Source organism: Suncus etruscus, chromosome 2 (genome assembly GCF_024139225.1).
Source record: "Suncus etruscus isolate mSunEtr1 chromosome 2, mSunEtr1.pri.cur, whole genome shotgun sequence".
NCBI lineage: Eukaryota > Metazoa > Chordata > Mammalia > Eulipotyphla > Soricidae > Suncus > Suncus etruscus.
In genome coordinates this window covers 141,200,000-141,206,416 of record NC_064849.1, presented here as the reverse complement: position 1 = coordinate 141,206,416, position 6,417 = coordinate 141,200,000, and positions in this window count along the sequence as shown.

Here is a 6,417-nt window from a genome sequence, read left to right as displayed (position 1 = left end):
CAGTAGATTATGGTAACCCCTCAGTGTGTTGCCATAGTTCTCATATCTAATATTCTCTGCTCACCATGAGAATGTAGCTGCTGTAGTGTCAATATGGTATTTTAAAGATCAGAGAAAAATACAATATATGATGTTCAAAATCTAAGCAAAGGAAAATTATTGGAAGAATAAAAATACAGAGTACATTTTGGATTTGTTTAAGAAATGGCCTAAGTGAAGGCCTATGATGACTTATGTAGGAAAAATTAAGGATCTCTTTCCAAATCATGTTTTTGTGGTATAGAACAATGTAAGAAAAATATTATAAGAAAAAAGTTGGAATTAGTTTGTAGTGGTTTTTTTAAAATGACTGAAAATTACAACATAGTGTCGTTAATTAAAATTGTTCATTGGGCCGGAGCAGTGGCAAGAGGGAAGGGATTTTGCCTTGCACTAACCTAGGACGGACTGCAGTTCGATCCCCTGGACTTTCTTTCATATGGTCCCCCAAGCCAGGAGCCATTTCTGAGAGCAGAGTCAGGAGTAACCCCTGAGAGTCACTGGGTGTGGCCCAAAAAGCAAAAAAATAAAAATAAAGTTGATCATTAATGCATTTTTTATTTAGAGACATAAACTAATACTCTCAGTTATGAATTTGAGCTATTTCCTTTTTCAATAGAAGACAATGGAAATCATATCTGGGTCAAGGTTATAACAGCTTTGCAGCTTAAGCTGAGACCTCATGGAACACTCAGTTTTTGTTTGTTTGGTTGGTTGGTTTGATTTTCGGTTTTGGATCACACCCGGTGGCGCTCAGAGGTTACTCTTTTCTCTGAGCTCAGAAATTGCTTCTAGCAGGATCAGGGACCATATGGGATGCCGAGATTCAAACCACTGTCGGTCATGGATTGACTTCTTGCAATGCAAAAGCCCTATCTTTGTGCTATCCAACCCTGAACACTCATTACATCTTCATGTAATTTTGCTGTTATGCTGTGAAACACCCCAGCCATATTTACAGGATCCAGGAAAGATCTCTAGTTGAGATATAATTAAAGATCAGGCTTGTGATTGACTATTCTGGAGTCTGCTATTCTTAGTCAATGTGCCAATAGTTAGTCGTCGGTACTCACTGTGTGGTGCTAGTTGGGCCTTGCAGTACTGAAGATTACCCAGACCATCCCAGTGGTGTTCAAGGGACCATTATGGCTAAATTTTGCAGCTGTCTGGGTCCTCCAAGTATGCTTCCAGCAATGTTCAGGTAAGCTTAGGGTGGCAAAGATCCAGAATGAGCTACATGAATGCCATGAACCTGGATCAGAGCAGTCTCTAGTTCATTAATAAAAGTCATTAACATACCAAGCACTCTGACTATAACCATATGAAAGTCCTCAAGCATGAATTTCACAACAAAGAATTAATAGGTTCTAAAATCAGTACATCTCCTTTTCTTATAAATGTTCAATTAAATTAATGATATCTACTAAGTAATATAGAAAATCGAAGTTTCTAGTTTCATGTACTTACCATATACATTCGAGTATAAGTTGGCCCTAGTATAAGCCAACCCCAACCCCCTTAATTGTTCCCTAAAAACTGGGAAAGCTTGGTGACTCGAATATAAGCCGAGGTGGAAAATGCAGCAGCCACTGGTAAATTTCAAAAATAAAAATATATACCCAAAACAATTACAATAATTGAGGAATCAGAGGGTTAAATGTTTTTCAAAATTTATTGCTAAAGAAAAACTGCAAACTAGCAACAATTACTTTAAAACTTTAAATAAAGTGCAGAAAACCATAGCTTAACAGGTAATTAAGCTAACTCACAAAGGTTAAAATCCTTCAAAACTGGATTCCTCATCATCATCATTTGTATGTCCAAACAGAGCTTCAACTGTATCTGATGGAAGGGTATCGGCAGAGACATTGTGAACATCACTGAGTTCACAGGTATAATCATTACTGCTATTGGTCTCATACAAAGCGCAGAATATTGTGGGTTGAATAGTTCAGTGGCATACATTTCAGTTCAGCCACCTACCTCTTCAGCTCAGCCACGATTTGTGGACTGAGCTGAAGTAAAACTAGAAAGCCCAGAAAATGGTAAGAAATACCCCTCTATAATAGAAAGGAAAATTCTAGTCTTGAAGACAACAAGAAAATTATTTTTCCTGTGTCTATCCTCTGTTCACAAAACCAACCCCTACTCATTTTCTATCTTATTTTTCTGAATTTTCATTCAGTGTTTTCTTGTATCTTGGTGATTTTTTAAATAAACCAGGAGAAAAATAGTTCTTATATGTTTTTAACATTATTTTGCTTTTACTGATGAAATATTTGGTAAAAAATTTTAAATGTTCATTTGCGAGCATAAGACCTTTCCTTGGAGCCTAAAAAAAGTATTAATTTTTTAATACAGTAAGAGAACTAAATGACTATTTCAAAATTCAAGTGGTCTTGATTTCTTCAATACTATGTTGAAAGAGCACATTAACTGGGATAGCTTTATTTAAAAACTTATCTGTTCAGGCCCAGGTGAAATAATGACAACAACTAATGTCAGTTAATATGGAATAAATTTTAATATAATCTTCTGTAATGAAACATTTTTTTCAGTCTCACAACCTTCTGTAATGAAACAATTATTTTAATCCTCAGAATAATTTGACATTAAATGGAAGAAACTTGAGAAGGATACTATAAATCAATTCAATGAAGAATGATTGTCAAGGGAACTAAAGATAAGGACAGAGCTATATGACTGCTAGAATTTCTTCTGGCAACAATTTTTGACCTTCTAGTCTTATATAAATATTCTAAAGTAGAATTAATTCACCCTTAGTCAAGTCCCCTAATATTGCCAATTATATATACATGTAAATCATGAATATACCTCTTAAGAAGTATATATTTCTTTAAAAACTATTAGAAGCAATATAATTTATTTGCTAAGAAAGTTACTACTTTTTTATTTTGATTTGTTTGGTTTGGTGGCAATGGCTGGTAGTGCTTGAAGTTTAGTCCTGATTTTGTGCTCAGGGATCACTCCTAGTGGGGATTGGAGGATTATATAGATTGCTAGTAGTCCAATCTGTCAGCATATATGTAATTTAAGTGCCCTACCTACTGAACTATCTATTCAGTCCAGGGTTAGTTTATTATTTAAAGATGTTTAATAAAAATGTTTAAGGTTTTTTTTCTACACACTCAGATAATGACTCTCTTCTTGTAAAAGAATATACTTACCTATCTATGAAGCAAGTAATTTGAAGACATATCTTTAACTCTAAAATCTTCCTATATTCAAATATTTTTAGAAATATGTCTTTCATTTTTTTTAATTTTATTATAACACAGGGTTTACCAAATTGTTCATAATACAGTGCTAGTTGAGCCTCTGTTTTGCTATTTAGACTCTCTGAGGTTGTAGATACAACTTTCACTTCAAAGTTCTTAGAACACTACTGGGTTGACACTAACTATAAATTATTAAGGTGACATGTGTCCACCTAATCAGGGATTTATAGATTTGAAATAAATTTCGTGGCTTGAAAATTATATAAGGTTAAGCTGTGGAGTTGGTCCATTCTATTGGCAGTGTAGAGGGCGGCGTTAGATTGTTGTGTTTTATGAAGAATGGGGAATCTTCCCACTCCCAACACACTGTTCTGATAATGTCAAAGAGTTATTGCCAGGTCCAGACTACCTGTGAAATATTTTTTTGAGGGGGGCAAACTCAGTGACGCTCAGGGGTTACTCGTGGCTATGCGCTCAGAAATCACTCCTGGCTTGGAGGATCATATGGGATGCCGGGGGATCCAACCACGATCAGTCCTAGGTTAGCACATTCATTTAAGGCAAAGGCCCTTCCACTTCCATCACCATTCTGGCCACAAACCTGTAAAATTTTAGCAGTCAATTTCCAGGTTATTTTTTAGGAATTTACATATTATTTTCCCAAGAGGCTTTATAAGTCAGCATTTCCATCAGAAATGAATGAGTCCCTTTCTCTCCACATTCATGCCAGCATCTGTTGCTCTTGTTTTTTGTGATGTGTGTAAGTCTCTGTATTGTGAGATGATACTTTATTGTTGTTTTGATTTGCTGATAATTAGTGATGTGGAACATTTTCCTTATGCCTTTTGTAAATCTGTATTTCTACTTTGAGAAAATGTGTGTTCATATCTTTTCCCCATTTTGGGATGGGGTTAGATTTTTTTCTGGCTGAGTTCTACCAGTACTTTGATATTTGATATTATATTTGATGTTATACCTTCATCAGTGGGTATTGGGTACATAGACTTTCCCATTCTTTGGGTATTCTTTGTATTTTAGTCAGCTTTTCTTTAGAGGTGCACAAGCTTCTCAGTTGAATATAATCCTATTAGTTTATATTGGCTTTTACTTTTTTTGCCAGTGGTGTTTTTTCTTTAAAGATGTTTAGTTTTAAAGTTATGGACTGCTTTGCCTACATTTTCCTCTATGAACCCTATGGTTCCAGGTCTGATATCAGGTCATTAATCCATCTTGATTTATTATTAAAAATGGAGTTACAGAGAAGTCTGTGTTTATTTTTTTAGTGTAGTTAACCAGTTTTCTCAGCATCAGTTTTTGAAGAGGCTTTATTTGCTCCTCTTTGTTTTTCTTTCTCCTTTTTAAAGATTAATTGATCATATATCTGAATACCAGTCTCAGAATATTGAGATATATTCCATTGATCTGAAGGTCTGTCTTTATCCCAATACCAGTCTGTTTTAAAGACTACTACTTTATAGTGCAGTTTAAGGTTAGATAAAGTTATTCCTCCTATCTTCTTAGCTATTGGTGAACATTTATTTTCCATAAAAAGTTCAGAAGTGTTTGATCCACTTATTTAAAAAAAATCATAAGTATTTTTATAGGTATTGCACTAAATCTATGCAATACAATACAATACAATACAATGGGGGATTTTGCACTATAATGATTTTGATATCTTTTTCTTTCCTGATTACTATAGCACATACTTCCAGTGATATATTGAATAGAACTGGCAAGAGGGAAAAACTTGTCTTGTGCAAGATCTTAGAGGAAAATCTTTTAGTTTTTCCCCATTACGTATAATGAGAAATGGCTTTGACAATACTGAGGAAAGTTTCTTCAATTCCAATCTTAATGACAGCTTTTATGAACAGGTGCTGGACTTTGTCAAATGTTTTCTCTTCATCTATTGATTGATATTAACAAATGATTTTTTATTTTTCCTTTTGTAGTGGTATATTATATTGATTGACTGCATATGATAAATCATTCTTGCATCCCTGTAATAAATCCTACTTGGTCATGGTGCATAACTTTCTTGATAAGCCCTTGGATCCTATTTGTTAGTATTTTGTTGAGGATCTTTGCATCTGTGTTCACAAGAACATTGGCCTATAATTCTCTTTCTGTGTGGTATATCTGACTGCTTTTGTTATCAGGATGATGGGAACTTTATAGTTTCTTTTTCTTCAACTTCCTATAAGAGCTTGAAAAGGATTGGCCATGGGTCCTATGTAAAGATTTGGAAAAATGTACTCGTTAATTTATGTGGGTCTGGTCTTTTTTTGGGATAGTCTTTTGCTTGCCATTTTAATAATTTCAACCGTAATAGGTCTGTTCAGGTATTCCAGTTCATTCTGGTACATTGGGAAGTTGTAGAAGAGCAAAAATTTATCCATTTCTTTCAAGTGTCCTTGTTTTGGGGGTGTAAAGATTCACAAAAAATTGCTGATTACCCTTTGTATTTCTGTAGTATTTTAATTTCATTTCTGATTCTATTTAAGTTTATTTCTCTCATATATTTGTAAGTCTTGCTAATGGTTTATTGATCTTGTTTTTAAAATAAAAACCTTTTGTTTCATTGATCTTTTTTTATTGTTTTCTGCATGTCCAGTCATCAATTTCTGCTCTCAGTTTTATTATTTCCTTCAACCTGTATATCTTTGGCCTTTTTTTTTTAATGTTTCCTATTTCTTAAGTTGTACCATTAAATTATTTATGTAGGTATTTTTTTCTTCTAGATGAATACTTGCAAAGCTATAAATTTTCCTCTTAATACTGCTTCTGCTGTGTCCCACAAGTTCTGATAATTTATTTCTACATTTTCCTGTGTTTCCAGAATATTTTTTTATTTCCTTCTTGATTTTGACTTTGACTCACTGGTTGTTCATTAGTGAGCTATTTAATTTACAGGTATACGGTTATTTCTTTTTCTGTTTGTAATTCACTTCCTTTTTCAGGGCATCATGGTCTGAGAAGATTGTTGAGGCAATTTCTATCCTCTTGATTTTATGGAGATATATCTTATGACCCAGCACTCAGTTTATCTTGTACAATGTCAAATATAATTGGAGAAAAATTGGATTCAGCATTTTGTGAGTGGAATGTCATATATATTTATATATAAAAATCATAC